The sequence below is a fragment of the Orcinus orca genome, chromosome 12, assembly GCF_937001465.1.
Source record: "Orcinus orca chromosome 12, mOrcOrc1.1, whole genome shotgun sequence".
NCBI lineage: Eukaryota > Metazoa > Chordata > Mammalia > Artiodactyla > Delphinidae > Orcinus > Orcinus orca.
This window is the reverse complement of record NC_064570.1, coordinates 58,532,581-58,550,623: the sequence shown is the minus strand read 5'-3', so window position 1 is coordinate 58,550,623 and position 18,043 is coordinate 58,532,581.

Here is an 18,043-nt window from a genome sequence, read left to right as displayed (position 1 = left end):
AGCTGTAGATATTCTGAAATCACAAGAAAAACCATATTTTCAATGCTATATTTAATAGTATTTAAGGATATTCATATACATATAAGCATATATGGAATATGTGTCAATTCAAGTCACTCTTGAGAAATATTATCAAATCTAAAGAGTGTTTTTTATGTGCTTAAATTTGCATGTTTCTCAATTTTTGGAGCAATATTTTAAACCCATGTAGTTAAAGAGCTCCTTATCAACCATTATCTGATGTGAGAAATGTTTATACTAGAAGCACCTAAAAAAAGACACTCCAGGAAATGCACCTATCTGCTAGGGCATCTCCATTTAGAATCCAATGCATGCCACCCGATAACACCCCATTCCATTCACACCATTTACAAAGAGTGAGTGCTGATCAAAGCTGCTGTAATGTTGATAATACATCCAGTTTGGACTTTTGATTATAAGAAAAGTTCCTGACTTACTTTTTACATTAATAAAAGACTTTATGACAAAAAAGTAGACTTAAAAACGTTAGATAAGAAACTCATCTAGTAATATAAATTAAATAAATTAGCAGTCCTTTTGTAAATTTTTAGAAATAATTAATGCACATATTAAAATAATCTCTGATCTTTCTGTACAGAATTAGAACAAGTTGAAATTAAAGAGACAAAGCATAAATTACTAGACCTTCTTTTCTGAAGTATACTTTATCCCAAACTTCTTATGGAAAAGTGCACCAAAAATTTATCTTCAACTCACAAAGAGATTTTATTTTTCCTTTGGAATTGGCAAGCTTGGAGAAACCATCCAGGAGTATGCAATTTCTCTGTCATGCTTCATGTGATTTCCAAATATCCATTGCTTGAATTAAAAATGATAATTTCATGAAAACTCACCATAAATGTTGAGTATATCATGAACAGTCTTTGAAAACCCCTCCACCACCACCATCTTCACCTTTAGCTAGCAAAGCTCAAACCTGTAAATTAACATGGAAGTTCTGAATCCTTTAGTCTGGGATGTTCATAATTCAATTGGGAGCCTAAAGACATAACATGATTCTTTTATTAAGCACCTTATTGCTTCTTATATACAGGTTAAAGATGTTTACTTCTTACCTTTTGAAGATATTATTAATCCCGATAATATGTAATAACCTATAATATGTAATATACAATTGTTCTTGCTACTGAGGGGTCTAGTTTATCACCCAGAAGCAGGGACAGATCTCACAGTGGCGGAATTGGTTCAGTCCAGATGAAGGTGCTTTAAGCTGTTCGCAGAGGAGCTATCACACCAGGTTAAAATATTAGTGTTATCATTTTAAATGAAGTTATTCTTATTAGTTAGGTAAAAGACCCTGGAGAGGAGAAGCGTTAACTGAGCAAGCAGGGTCGCTGCTGGAGTTCAAGGCTGAAAGTCTGGAGAGTTGGCTCAAGCTCTAGATATGTCTCCAGTGAGCTGAATTACCCTCAGTAAAATCACGCATCTTCCTTTGGCCTCAATGTCCCCCTTCTTTTTTTTTTTAAATGAGAGTTGGGTTAGAGCAGGGGTGTCAGCAAACTCTTTCTGTAAAAGGTCAAACCGTATTTTTTTAGGCTTTGCAGGTCAGATGTTATTTGTTACATATTCTTCTTTTTTTTCCCCCAAAAATGTAAAAATTATTCTTAGCTCACAGGCTATACAAAAACTGGTGAAAGGCTGGTTTTGGCCTGCGGGCCATTGTTTGCTGATCCTTGGATTAGAGGATAACTAGTGTTTCTCATAGAGCCAAAATTTAACGTTGCTATGAGTAACCATGACTTCAAATCACTCTTCTGTAGCATCGGCCCAAACATTAATACCAAGAAATCCTGGTAACCAAAAAAAGAGAATGTCAACACCATCTCAAAGATGTTTCAAATTACCATGGAACTTTCAATCTAGCAAGCATTTGCTAGTCCTTACATTTCAGATAATTGTACACCTATATTGAGAAGGTGTGCTTTATTCCGCATGGATGATTTCTTGTCCTGAGGGATAAATATTATTTGCACAGAAACAAAATAACAAGATGAAAGCAATCCATGTGTCAAACACAGCTTGCAAGAGCAACTCACCAGTATATCAACAGTACATGACATCACCATTGGCAGCATCCCAAAGCAAATGCCCAGTGCAGCTTCCGATCTTCTGCAGTAACGTGGGTGGATTGCTGATCACTAATAGCTATACAGATCCTTGGAGCAATGGTAAATAAAAATTCTGTATACTTATTCTAATTTTTTTAAGAACTGAAAGGAAAACTATCACTTACGAGCACCTACTATGTGTCAATCCCTTTAAATATATTAATAGTGATAATAGCAAATACTCATAAAGCCTTCCTACAGCCAGACATTGCTGCAAATACCTTATAAGCACTAACCCATTGAAACCTAAGGACTACGCTATGTGTTAAATACAGTTGACCCTTGAACAACAAGGGTTTGAACTGATCAGGTTCACTTATACCCGGATTTTTTCCAGTAATAAATACTACAGTACTACACCATCTGAGGTTGCTTGAATCTGTGGATGTGGAACCATGTATACATGGGGGGCTAACTGTACCTGGATTTTTGATTGTGCAGGGGGCAGAGGGTTGGCTCCCCTAATCCTGCCACCCTTGTTCAAGGGTGCCCCATACTATTATCAGTCCTATGAGGTAAATATTATCACTGGCATTTTATAGGGGAGGAAACAAATAGCCAGGGAATTTAAATCTCCTTTCTGTTTCTTTTTTTCCTTTCCTTTGTTATTCATTTTTTAATGGAAGTGGTGACACTATGAATGCATGCAAATATAATTCCTTAAACACAGATCAGAGCTAAAATTTAGCTTCATCTAAGTCCAAGTCCAAGGTACTATCGCCATAACACCAAGGGTAGGATAACAGTCCAAAGCCCAGGATTACTTGGAACACGGGTTCCCCTGACACACAGGTTCTGTGTGACTCCCAAGTTAGTGCCATATTCTTCTCAGTTAGGACTCAAACACTACCCACTGTGAATGCTACGTCTCTGGACCTGTCAAGAACCTAGTGTGTGGATTTTAACCAATAGGAAGGATAACAATACTTTAGAACTTGAGGTTCCACATGAAGAATTGTTTCAAAACACACACACCATTCTGAAATGCCTTAGTGGATTCGAAAATTTAATGTGATAGCTCTGTATCTAATCTGAAAACAGGAAGGAGCTTGGTCCTCGAAGCATCTTAATCCTTGAGAGCAAGCATTGAGGACTGAGAGCAACACTTCACCCCGAATATTGAGCTTAAAGAGTTTAGAGACTGAGATTTATTCTCAGGATATGACTTCAAGCTTAATTTCCCTTGAATGTGTAAAATAAAACTGATTGCAGAAACCACGGACGCTGTGGAAGGAGAATGGGCTTTGGACCCAGCCAGACTGTCGGTTGAATCCCAGCTCCATCGCACACTATCCACATGCTTAGACATAAGGCTTAACCTCTCTGACTCTCAGCTTCCTCATCTGTAAAGAGAGCAGAAATATATACTTGCTTTGTAGGGCTGGTCTAGGATTGGAGATAAGGTAGGCAGAGCGCCTGGTACATAATAGGCATTCAATAAAGGATAGTTCTTATTGTTTATTAGATATATTTATGTTTGACATGTCATGAAAAAGTCTTAATATTTGTGTAGTGCAACCAATCCTCCCTATGGAATTGTCATAACATCATAATTATCCACAAATAATTATTCAGTTCCCCAAATATATAAGTCAGGGCACACTGTATCTTTAGATCAGAAATATTTATTATCTAAAAGTAAAAATGCCAAGAGTTGTTTTTTTCTCAACTAAACATGTACGCTTCACATACCTGGCACCTAACATCCCTCTCCAGACAAAAAAGAAACAAAACCACTGTGCATGACGGGGCATGTAGAAGTGATGGTTACACCTGCTAGAGAAATGTTTATCTGGAGACTTAATTACTTCAGAATATGACTAAAACTAGCAGGAAAACCATCTGGAAGAAAGATAACAACAGAGAGTAACTGCTTGTGCAAATCATCAGGTCATCGTGTGGAAGAATTGTAACTAGCTAGATGTATAAAGTATAAGGCCAACGTTTGTTGCTCATAACAGACCATTCTGCTTCCCGATATCGTTAGCCTTGCTGCATTGACCACTGGAACACAAAGCTAAATCGTGTCCAATCTGAGTACAGTTTTAACTAAGGCATGATACAACTCTCCCCTGGCCCTTTCATTTATTTTTTGTTTGTTTGTTTGTTTGAAATATTTTTAAACTATTGAACATTTGCAAACACATACAAAAAAAAAAAAAAAAAAAGAAAAAACATTTTCCTCTGAGCCATTTAAGAGTAAGTTTACCAAGCTTCCCTGGTGGCTCAGTGGTTGAGAGTCTGCCTGCCGATGCAGGGGACACGGGTTCGTGCCCCGGTCCGGGAGGATCCCACATGCCGCAGAGCGGCTGGGCCCATGAGCCATGGCCGCTGAGCCTGCACGTCCAGAGCCTGTGCTCCGCAACAGGAGAGGCCACAGCAGTGAGAGGCCTGCATAAAAAAAACAAAAAACAACAAAAAAAGAGTACGTTTACCAACATGATTATTCCTCATCACTTCTGAATATTTCAGTAGGGAATTCCTACAAAGACATTCTCCTATATAACCTCAAGAAAACTAACAAAATCAGAAAATTACTCGATACATTATCATCGTCAAATCCACAGATTCCACTCGAGTTTCACCAGTTGTTCCCATGCTGTCTTCAGTAACAAAAGAATATCCACCATTATGCATTACATTAGCTGATACATTTCTTAGTCTCCTTCAGTCTCAGACAGTTCCTCATCTCTTCCTTGACTTGCCTAACCTTGGCACTTGTAAAGAATACAGGCCAGCTCCTAGAATGTCCACCAAGTTAGGATTCCCTGATATTTCTTTATGATTAGATTGATTTTTTTTAAATTGTGGCTTCAGTGTTACAGATGGTAAGCTATATTGCTATTTCTCTTTTTTTTTTTTTAACATTTTACTAGGTGGTACATCATTTTGAGTTGCTCCACTATTGATGGTGTTATCTTTGATCATTTGATTAAGGTGGAGTTGGCCACATTTCTCCACTGTAAAGTTTCTCTTTGTAATTAGTAAGTATTTAGGGGGAGATACTCTGAGATAAGGTAAATATTCCATTCTTTATCAAACTTTTACCCACTGATCTTAGTATCCATTGAGATTTGACAAATGGTGATTTTTCTAATTCAATCATTTCTTCTACCTTATTAGTCAGGAAGAGCTCTCTTTCCACTATTTATTCATTTATGTATTTATATGTGTACTATTTTCAAGCTCAGATTATCTAGATTTGGCCAGTGAGAGCCCCTTCAAGCTAGCGTCTGTGTCCTTTTGTCACGTCCTCAACATCTTTGAGCACTTCCTTAATTTCTGGCACTAGAAGATGTTCCAGGGTGATTCTTTGCTTGCCCAGTCCCAAAAGTAAAGCCTGTTATTTTTCCAAGGAGTCCTGGTTCCCTTTAGTGGATAATTGTATTTAAGAAACTAAGATCTGGGCACTAAATATGCTTTGTTTTGGGGTGTCATTGTTCCCAGACCCATATCTATATGGGTCCAATTCAACATCACAGAGTTTATTCTAGTTTTGTTTCTTGCCATCTATTTAACTCCATTCTCCAGTAACAAGAAACCTAGTTACTGTTATCCTTATCATATTAACCAATAAACTTAAACGTTATCCTTATTATATTTATTATTCTAATCCCTCCTGTATCTAAACATCTCACTCATGCTCCAACACCTTGGTCTGGACCGCTGCCATCATGCTCCCCCGGGATCTCCTTTGTCAGTCCACATAGGCTCTGCCAGCTCATGCTAGGCTGCTTCTGCCACTGCCCTCCCGCCTGACTAACCCCTTGTGGACACCTACTTTGGTCAGCCTCACATGATAGCTTTTGGACGGTTATTTAGGAAGCAAAGAAGGCAGGAAAGCAGGCAGGTAGGAAGAAAAAAAAATCTTGCTCTTTTACTTGATTTTATTGTGGGTTTTGTTCTCATTTGAATAGTTTCAACAATATATATGCATCTCTCGTAAACTGCTTTATATCCTATTTGAAGGATATAAACAATATAAAACGATGCAAACAAAAGTTTCACCTGGACGAATTCCAGAAGAGTTCTGAACAGTATGAAAGTAGAGTCTTAATCAAATCTGCATTTTAAGACCTCTCAGAACATGAAAGTCTATTTTCAGTAACATGCTCTATTCTACAAAAGCCAAGGCAGATAAAAGGAATGGCCCCAGGAACGTTAGTGGCACTTTTGATTCCGCACACCTTCTTACCCACATGGATAGTGTGCATGACTTGTGTGATCTTGAGCATTTTGCTTCATGTTTCTATGAGCTGATTTCATCATCCATGAAAGGGAAAGGCTTCTTCCCTTCCCAACCTCAAAGGAATGTCATTTTGATTTTTATAAAGAACAGACCAGTTTGAATTTCTCAGCAGTAGTCAGTATATTCTTAGACCTTAACATGCCTTCACAGATCCATGGAGCAAAGATCCCTGTAGATTTAGGATTGAAGGAAGGGACAATTTCTCGGTCTCCATCACATGATGGTGCCGCCCTATACAACCTGCTTCTGATATCTTAAAGGGAAGGTGTTCAGGCTTTGAGTGGGCATGGATCCAGCAGCCAATGGACTTCAATAGGAGACAGAATGCCATGGTTCGGGGAAGCAGCTGCTATTAGGTGGACATGCCTAACTGGGTCCTATCTACCAGCTGGAGAGAGCAAAGGTAGGAACCAGTCGTCCTGCCTTTGCCTCCCAGATCTATAACTTAAATTGTACTAGGGAGTAATTAACTCAAACTCTCTGAGCTAGCTTTTTCACGGCACACTCTGGGGTCAAATGAGATAACCTATATGAAAAGATCTGACTTACATTAGGCTCTTAATAAATATTAATAAATACTGGAAAAGTTTTTATCTCATCTTTTATTTTAAACATACAAGGATGTTTATTGCAGCGTTATTTATAGTGGCAAAAAATAAAAAAGAAGAAACAGGGCTTCCCTGGTGGCGCAGTGGTTGAGAATCTGCCTGCCAATGCAGGGCACACGGGTTCGAGCCCTGGTCTAGGAAGATGCCACATGCCGCGGAGCAACTGGACCCGTGAGCCACAATTAATGAGCCTGCGCGTCTGGAGCCTGTGCTCCGCAACAAGAGAGGCCTGCGCAGCACGATGAAGAGTGGCCCCGACGTGCCGCAACTAGAGAAAGCCCTTGCACAGAAACGAAGACCCAACGCAGCCATAAATAAATAAATAAATAAAATTTTAAAAAAAAAAAAGAAGAAACAAAGTGATTGTCCATCATATGGGTAATGGCTGAGTAAATGCTAGTATATCCATACCACCGAATACCAAGCAAATTTTTAAAATCACAACAAATTGAATGAAGTAAGTATACAATTTAGTTATCTTCCATTAAGCTAGACATTAAACAGACTTGCAAAAAACAAAAAGGAAAATGTCACTCTTTATGTTGACTTTTGTTCTCAAAAATATAAGTATTTTTCATTAAATATATTAATTGTGTTAACATGTATGGGTTTATTGTTATTTTAACTGAATTAATACATAAATTTTATAACAGTTTTCATCAAATGAGAATTATAAGGAAACTACAAATTTTTTATTGACATATAATTGATATATAACATTATATTGGTTTCAGGTATAAGGAAACTATAAATTTAATTAGAAAAAAAGAAAAACTGGACAGTACAATACAAAAAATTGGCTAATGACCTGAACAAACAACATCACAAAAAGAAAATCCAATGACCATTGATTATATAAAAATATTTCTTATCCTTTGAAGTAACATGAGACCAATTGTTTTTCCACCATCTCTGAAGGTTTCTAGTGACTAGAAAATTATTCTCCAATGACATTAAACCTAATCTGAATCTAGAGATAAAGAGAATTTTCCCAGTTATTTAAACCAGAGGATTATGTTGGTTACATTGCCATTGAGTGGCAGAGCTGGAGTTTAAACATACCTTTAAAATAAAATAGTCATTATCAGATAAGCAGTTGTCCTGATGTTCATGAGAATACATTACTGGCACTCATCCATGGAAAACTGATTACAATACTTGGCCAGTCCACCTTCAAGACTGCTATAAAGATCAAAGAAATACTTATATGCAGAAGTCATTTGGTAACTACATAAATATGAGAAATCATTTGTTTTAGAATTGCTTTTAACCAAAGAATCTGAAGTATTGGGTGATATAATGCAGTATTGACGGTAATGCAGTCCAGATAAGCCAGGAAAAGGCAAAGAAGAAGCACCCAAGGTTCCTAACTAGCCAGGTGGTATGTGAGGTCCTGCAGGTGAAAATAAAATTATCATCTAATCAGAGGCTGCGCAATGATATTCAGAGCTATTCAACAGTATAGACAGCACATCCTCAGAGAAACATAATAGCGCAATATTAAATTCAGAGCTCAAAGTTATAAGGAAGAAGAAATTTCAGGCAAAAAATAAACGATAACCACTTCGGGGCATTTTTGACCATAACTTTGGAAGATAAGGGTTAAAATACTTTTGGATGTCACTTGTGCCCATATATCGTGACTGCCTAATTCATGGATTTGAGAAACAAAATTGCAAACCTCCAGATACCTGGGGACATTCTCTGCCATTCATTTGGGAGCAGTATTCCCTTTGCAATAAGTAAGAAATCTAGGGAAAAAAAATTAATGGCAGGGTATGGCCTTTACTCAGTAGAACAGAGATAATAGTGGCTTGTGGTGTAAGGAGAAAACAAGTAATTGCAACATTGGTGTCTGTGCCGAATTCCCACGTCTAGCCACGGAAACACTTGTTCACCAGAGAGAGGCATCAAAAACAGTCAAGGGAAAGGCACCCAAGACTCGTTCCCGACTAAAGTGTGTCCAGTTAGCTGTGGGCCAAAACACCTTTGTAACTGAGTATTTGTATATCCAGACACCTCAAACAGTGCAGGGTAATGCCTTTTCCTATCCTGCCCAAAGCCAAGGATTTAACACGGTTCTGAATGCTTTACCTTTTCCGTTATAGAAACTCTTACACAGCAGAGTACCTGTGCGTTTAGTATTTGAAAGATATTGCAGTACACTGCAAAGAAAATTTCGCTAGTCTAAAAGATATGTTTCAGGAATCCACTTAAAGATTTTTCCATTTGTTTATGCAATAAGAACTTCTATTGTGTGTGCCTGCTTTTAGAAAGGAAAAATCAGCTAATCCAATCTCCTATAATTACTTCTGAACGTGCACTGTATCGTTGACTTTCCCTGGAAGCCACACCTAAGGTATGACTAAGTAAGAGATACTGGCTTGAGAGATCTGAATCAGGAAACACTAGGACAAATTGAGATGGACTCTCTCTTTGTGTCTCTGCCTCACTTCTATTCAAACAGGAAATAGGATGCCTCCAATTTCACTGATTACCAGTTTCAGTATCAACTTATCAAGACAATGATAGGCCCTTTACAAATGTTCCCCTAATGGTATTTTCCCAACAGAAGTAGAAGCTGACCTATAGTTCTTGGAGCTATTGTAAAAGAGCACATTGTATTTGCCTACAAACACTTTTAGCCTTGCTAGCTGGCTGCTTAATTTAATGTAATTGAGCCTTGATTCGAAGAATTCTGACAGAATGTTTAAAACTTGGCTTTCCTGTGCTCTCTGTGAATTTGGATTCACTTACATTTGACTTATTTAATGCATCATGTCAGTGAAGTTGATCCCAATGTTAACATTCAACTTCGTCAAGAAACTCAAGGCAGACACAGTACAGAGAAGAATGCATATGTCTGGTTCTTCTTGCAGGGGATTCTGGGTGATGGATCGGACCCTTGCAAAAGCATAGTCACCATCACAGCTGATAATTGAAAGACCAGGAGTTTTCAAAATGTCATTATTTTTATTTTAGATGTGCTGGCTCTTCTTAAGATTCTTCAAATAAGCTGCATCTTCTGATCTAAAATTCTGCAATAGACTATGTTGCAATGTCCTTCAGAAGGAGGAAGACAAATGCTAAAGAGATGTGACCCAGACAAGAAAAATATGGTTCTTAAAATAGCGGGACAAGACATAAGGTGGATGGGAAAAGCAATTAATTTGCAGTTAGGTGATTTAGGTTTAAACCCAGGCTCTATGACTTTATTAGTCCCTGTCTCTAGCTTCATTTTCTTCCTTAAAATGTAAGCAATTAAACCTAGATCTTAGGAGTATTGTTATTAATTTTATTGAGATAAAATATGTGAAAGTGTTTTGTAGACAGTTAAGCAATACGCAAATAGTATGTCGCTATTTTTTGTGGTTTGTCGATGGCATGAAAAATTAGAAATTAATGTCGTGAAGTCAGATGATGTCAAGACTAGACTATTCCTTGCTAATTGTCATGTTTTAATTCAAAGTTCTCATTTTATAAAAGAGACAAAGTCCTATTCTATTTGACAATCCTTTATTGAGCTTTGCTGTGAGCCAGGCTCTGTACTGAAGATGGGAAACAAAGTTGATTAACAGGGATCCCTTGAGGAGCGCTCAGTTAAGATCCAAGATGAGGAAGCATTTGCCCAAGGTTTTACAGCTAGGAGCTTAAGAACTGGGAATAAAATCATTAGAAACCTCATCTCCTGAGTTCCTGCTCAGGGCACTTTGCTTTCACCGCCTCTGCAATGTCTTTTCCACCTGCCTAAAATCACGGGAATCTAACTCAAGTTCTCCTAACACTTTAAAAATACCAACCACTGCTCCTCCACACAAATACCACGTTGTGCCTCAATTGACCTGGCCCCATTCAGACCACTATGGACAAGGCAAATGCCCGGTTGCTCATAGAATAACCAACACGTCTTCATCCTTGCCCAGCCCTTATTAATTGTGAGACTTTTAGGAAGAAATTTTAAGTCCATTAGTGAGGGAACGAGCTAGAGATTCAGGAATGGGAAATTCCAGGAACAGATTAGAGGAAGGAACGTCAAGCTGTAGAACTGATGGAGGACCAGACCTAGGCTGTTCACAACTCCAGCATGTCATCAGGACTCGCTTCCTGCGGGAGTGTGGATAGACAAATTATTTTAATGTACAGGACTGGGCAAGATGGTCACAAGTCTCCTCCAGGAAGTCTCTGTGGAAGGAACCTAGAAATACAACCTGAAAAGATGGCTCTCTTGGGAAGAACTAGGCTTTCCCTCCCGGCCACTCTCCAGGACCCCACATCTTTAACTCACTCACTGTTAATAATAATAATAAATTAAAAAGTGATTTCAATTTTCCACCACTTACCCTCCCCTATCCCAAAGGCAATAATTGTCAAGATAGAATATTTAAATGTAGAAACAAGTCTAGTCCAACTTTCTAATCAACACAGGAATCCTCACCCTACCAACCCCTGCCAATAAGGCACTTAGTAATTTTTATGACTATGGATGGGGAACTCATGACTTCCCGAGGTAAGGGAGGATACAGGCAAACTGGAACAAGAGACATCTTTTTAAAAAAGAAAAAGTTAATTGTTAGCATCTCTCCATTATGAGTTGCAGCCTGTATCTGGTCAGTTCTATGACTCTTGGCAAATTATTTAACTTCAGTTTCCTCTCGTATAACACAAAGGAGCTCAGCCAGAGCCGTGCTTCCAAACTTTAATGAGTGTATAAATCACTCCGAGATGGGGTCTGAGATTCTGCGTTTCTAACAACTCCCGAGTAGACTGATGTTGCTTGTCCATGGACCACATTTGGAAGAACAAGTGACTAGCAGATTCCTGGGAATTCTTTTAGCTCAAAAATGCAATCACTTGTTAAGTGTTGTGACATCAAGGTAACCTAATTCCTCACTCACATGAAAGCTGTACAGGCTGTACACCCTGTACAGGCATGTGCATCGTTAGTCCCTCCCACAAGTAAACATCATGATTGTTGTTCCCTGGACTTCAGCCAATTGGTCTGTTGCTTTTCTCACTTTCTCTTTTCACTATTTTTCTACTAAACTCCTTAGCTTTGGCGGCTCTCAAAATTTGGTATGTAGCAGAATCTTTTAGAGGGCTTGCTAAAACAAGGTCTACAATGACTTTCCCCGCTCCAGCCCTCACTGCCCACCCCCAAGTTTCTGATTCAATTGGCCTGGGGTAGGGCACAAGAGTTTGTATTTCAGATACCTTGCCCAGTGATGCCAGGGCTGCTAGTCAAAGGGGCCACACGCTGAGAACCACTGCCATCTTTTCTTCACAGAAACTATTGGTGAGTCAGATGTTGATTTTTATGTATTTGTCCAACTGATTTTTAATCTAACTAAAATATATTAATTTTAGCCCAGTTATTATTAACTTTTTAAAACTGTTTCAGACTATTATTCAGCTTGTCCATATCTGATGAGCACCGGACTTGGAATGAACTATACTCCAATAAAAATTTTTTAAAAAATGAATTGCAGCAGATGAAGATAGAGATATAAGAATTGAGTACTGTCTATTAATATAGACATTAAAGAGGTTTGCAGAAGTATTACAAATGTTGGATTCGATGCAAACTAATCTATATAGGATGGGTAAACAACAAGGTCCTAGTGTATAGCACAGGGAACTATATTCAATATCCTGTGATAAACCATAATGGAAAGGAATATGTAAAAAAAAAATATATATATATATATATATATATATAAAAAACTGAATCACTTTGCTGTACAACAGATATTAACAGAACATTGTAAATCAACTATAGTTCAATGAAATATATTTTTAAAATAAATAAAGTAGATTAGAAAATTTCAAAAAAAAAATTCAAGTTCTGGTTTTGATTTTACCAGTTCTGCAAACATAGGTGAGTTTTAAAATCACTGAGTGACCTTTTCTTCAATTGAAGATTGGAGCTGAGAATTCCTAATGATCCCACCAAGGTATTATTGAGTTCTGTAGTCAGACAGAAAAGGTTTTGAATTCCAACTCTGCTATTTATTAGCTTTATAACATTGATACACTGCTTAAACTCCCTGCCTCAGCTTCCTCATCTATAAAATGGGACTACTAATAGCACGCTTGTAGGGTTAGTTCCAAGAATTAAAAGAGGTATTCTAGCCATGCTTCTGAAAAATAGCACAGCCTTAATAAACTAACATTGTTAAAACTGTCATTAAGATAATAGATTTGAGGGCATTTTGTAAGTCATCAATTCCATAGAAATGTGATTGTTTTGACATCAGGATACAAATATAGTATCCTATTGCATTCCACTGAAGCCACCATTTCAGATAATCCATTCAAATAATCCATTCTTTATTCACTTTTTCACAATCCTATTGTCTAGTTCACATTTCTTCATCTTTTCCACAAGCATATCATTAGAAATGTTGTCAAATACCTTAAAGAAATCAGGATTCTTTATATGTGTGGAATTCTTGATCTATGAATCCAAAACCCTGATATCAAACCTGATCATCAAAAATCTAATAAAACCTTGTGGAGATTTTATCTTAGTGAATTAATCCTGATGTCATGTCCCAGCAACTTATTTTTCCAGGTGTTCGGAAACTTTTGCTTAAAAATCTTTTATAGAATTTTGCCAAGATTGTCATAAAGCCTCAGAGATCTGCAGTTTCTATAACTTAACCTCTTCCCAAATTTAAAATTCAGAATTTCATTTACTCAGCTTGAGTGTTCTGGCACCTCCCTCGTCCCAGGGCTCCCCAGGGGTTTCCATTCAAGTGCTCTCCCGAGTTCTGTAATTTCATCCTCCCGGCCTGGAGATTAACTCATCAGAGCAGCTGGGGGATCTCCCATCCTCTCGCTCCCGTGGCTGTACTTCATCCTAAACCAACCTGACTCCACTTTTTTCACTTCAAAGCTCATGTTTCCAGACAGAATAAGAAGGCAAAATTATGCTCAAGCAGCTTTACTTTTACTCTATTTGTTAGACCGATACCTCCACTCCCAAGGAGTGGGCTAATTCTTTTCTTCTTCTTACTACGTATATTAGAGAATACTAGAAATTTTCTCCAAGGGGCTTTTTTGCATTTTTGTGTTTATCTTTGGATATGTTCCCATCTTCACCTAACACCCCACTTGTGCTCTGCATGAACCATACAATGTTCCTTTTTTTCTTATTAATTAATGCCACTTGCCATTTACCATTAGAACACTTTCCCCCTGAACCCCCATCCCTCTTAGGGTCTTGTTTATCAGGGTCTCAAGCCCTGAGGGCATCTCTCTCATCTCTGAACAGGTACTGAGCTTTGCTTTCCAAATCTTGAAGGCACATATCTGATTATTCCTCTCACTGCTTTGTGGACTCTAAGATGACAAGTCCATTTTATCCCATAGCTCTTTCAACTAAACAAGTCTTCCTGATTGATAAGAATTACATCCAGAGCAGTGGTTTTCCTTGTTGCTTCTCTAAATTTCTGAGCAATGAAATAGTCCACGAGGCATGTCAAGAACTTATCAGATGATTTACACAAGTATGCCCAGTATAGTACCGGGGACGTTGCAGGTATTTGATAAACGTCTGTTGAGTTAATGAGTGAATGGATGGAGGAAGAAGATTGCACCAGCTGTGTGTTCTTCCTGAGTTTATCACTTGTGTGCAAAAGGAACACCATGAAGGGTGAATCTGGAGAAATTACAGCAATACGTCCTTACTTACCAGAAATCAATGTCTTAAACACTGTTAGATCAAAGTGTATTTTCCTTATTAGGCATTTCAGAATAACTCCGAGTGAGCCAGATGCTGAGTCCTGCCTCAGAATCATTGTCTGAACTTTTACTGTGAAGTCATTTGATAAATAAAATGCAGCTCTAACCGCTTTTCCCACCACCCCATGCCCACTCCTACCAACAAATAATCACGCTTCCCTGATTTCATGAAAATTGCCAACCTCTCCCTTTTTAGGATTAAGGGGGAAATCTCATTTCTCTTATGCCTAGTGTCCAGACTCATTACAGATAATTTCAGTATGGCCTTTGGAAATGACCCTGAGGATTGATGAGAAAGCAGATGGAAAGTAATGGAAGGAGAGGTGGTGGTAGTTAGAGGGCTGAATTCAAGGGTTCAGAGTGGAGTCCTTCCGAGAAAAGTTGGGGGCAGTGAGTAGCTGAATGAAGAAGGAAGTGAAGAAATAGCATCTAGCATTACAGCAGGTCCACACAGCACCAAGGTGCCACGATCATGTCAGGATTGGAGTGCGTGAGAGTCAACCAGGCTCCAAATCAGTGAATGAAGAGTCATGGCCAGGAGACTTGTCAATGTCATCAAAAAGGAGATAATACAGGTTTATCAAAGGAAGGCATGAAACCTCAAAGAACTGGGTAGATTTTGCTGAAGGGTCAGGCATAATAACCTGGAAGCAACTCCAGAGAATGAGAACACAGACCTTACTTCCCGCCTCGACCCTGAGTGTAGGAATATGAACAGCCTCTGCTAGAGAAGAAGCTGGGCCCCTGGGCAGAGCCTGTTTGTGGTAGTGGACACATGGCCAAAGGGCAGTTTATAAAGCTGTCACAGCTGTGAGGCTGGGTGAGATTACCCAGCCCCAAAGTTTCCAACAGACTTAGTGGAGGAAACCGTGATGCTTGGAGGGACTCGGGCCTCTCTGAAAAGAATCACCTGTGGCCGGGATTAATTGGGGTCCCAAGGGGATCCCAGCCCAGATGGACAGACAGTTGGGTTAGTTAGTGTTTTAGGCCTCACCATATTCTGGAAACAGCAAAGTCCCTGATAGATGAACAGCCTGTCTTGAAGGAATCTAGATGAGGACACAGAATACAGAGACCAGGTGACCCCAAATTATGCCACCAATAAATAGCAGAGCGAAGGCTGGGACCCCGGTTTTTTGACTCTAAATCCAGTGCTCTTCATCTTATACCATCGCCTCTTTCTCATAGCACCCTTTCTTCTTCCACCTTTGCCCACTTCCATCCACCTTCCCTTCCACCTTTGCCCACTTCCGTCCACCTTCTCTTCCACATTTGCCCACTTCCGCCCACCTTCCCTTCCACCTTTGCCCACTTCCGTCCACCTTCCCTCACCCAGAGAAACCACCACCGTCACCACCCCATTTCCTCACTCTTTCTCCCCACCTCTGCCTCTCCACTCGGTGGGGGGACATTAGGCTCCTCAGGCCTCACTCGGCTGTTTCTGGTATCTTGTTACTTCTGCTTCCCACCCCATGTCAGAAAACAGGGGTCAAAATAAATATGAAAGCCCATATCCATTTATAAGTGGGTCCATCTATCTTAGAGCTCTCATATACAAAGGTCATTTCAGAAAAGTGTGAAGTTAAAAAGTATATAATATTAGGTAGTAAACATGGTCATTGAGGTTGGCTTTTTTTTTTCTGATTTACTCCATTGTTTATTTATTTGTTTTTAATAAACTCTAGAAGAAAAGAGAAAGACTTGCATTATTGCACAGGAATGGAGAGAAGGAAACTTGCAAGGAGAGCTCACCAGGCTGTTGCAAGGCAGGTCTCTCATCTTCCTTTCTAACCTACCTTTGCCCTCTAATGGGGGTCCCCAGGTACATGTCTGTCCCTCTGTGGGCAAAAAGATGTCTAGGGATGGGGGAAAGGGTACCTTTTGAGGTCCACCTCTCAGTGTGAAGGTCACATGCAAGAGTAAGTTTGATCAAAATAAAGAATGAAGGTAAGTAATAACGAGGTATAGCTTTTGCCACCTAGGAAGGAACTGGCAGTGTATTTCCCAGCTCCCTCCTCCCAAAATTCAAAATCTATAAAAATTACATGGAATTGATTTCATCTGAAACTGAGAATCACAACTAGCTATAGATAGATAGACAGATATCAACATTTTTTAAAAGGCATTTAAGAACGTTTCTGTTTTTTAAATTACAAAACATAAGGCTACGAGTCAGAGCACAAATTATAAGGAGCTGACACCCATGAACAAAAATAAAATAACTGTACACGGAAAACATGATTTATCTTTTCTCAGAAGCTAAAAGCCATGGCTACTTAACTCTCATACAAAAATTCCATATCAAAATAGAAAGGAAAATAGCCACGGATGTTCAAAAGCAATTTTCGATTTTTCATAACCTCATTTTTAATATGTATATTTGCCCAAATGGAGAGTTTTCCATACGGTGCACTAGGCACATACAAAGTTTAAATTCCAAGTTCACACATTTTGACTCAAGGGTTGGAGGGTTTGGGGTAGGAAGTGGGGCTTTTGAAATTGCTTTTGTAGCAGAAAAATGTGTATGTTTAAAAACTTCACTTGACTGTGTTCATTCTTCACCTACCTGCCCAGTCTCCCACTAAAATGGAGTTCAAACCAATTATATAGCAGCCTCAACATGATCTAAGTGAAAGAAAGAAGATCTTTTTAAAAATGATGAAAGAAATCGAGGCGCATTCTGTACTGTGAACTTGAAGAATTCAGACCATCTTTTGGCATTCCTGGATATTTCTAAGGGTTAATTCTTCATTAAGTGAAGAGAAAAGTATTGTTGTTTTTTTTTTTTCTTTAATGTTCTGCTACCTCTCCCTTCCCTTGCTTCTCATTCTCCAGTTCTTTTCTGCAACAGCAAGTGTTTCTTCCAGAAACCACAGTGTCATACACAGTAGAAAAGTAAACCGAGAGAGTACCCAATCTCCTAGCAGGCCAGGATCTGCACACACATGCAAAAGACACTGGAATACTCATGGTCATCACTCCAGCTACTATAACAAAATACCATAGGTTGGGTGGCTTAAACAACAGACATTTATCTCCCAAAGTTCTACAGGTATAAGCATGGCCAGGATCTGATGAGAATGCTCTTCTTGGCTTGCAGACTGCTGCCTTCTTGCTGTGTCTTCACATGACACACAGAGAGAGAACTCTAGTCTCTTCATATAAGGAGATGAATCCCATCATCGGGGCTTCATCCACATGACCTCATCTAAACCTAATCACCTCCCAAAGGCCCCATCTCCTAATACCATCTCATTGGAGGTTAGGGCTTCAATATAAGAATTTGGTGGGGA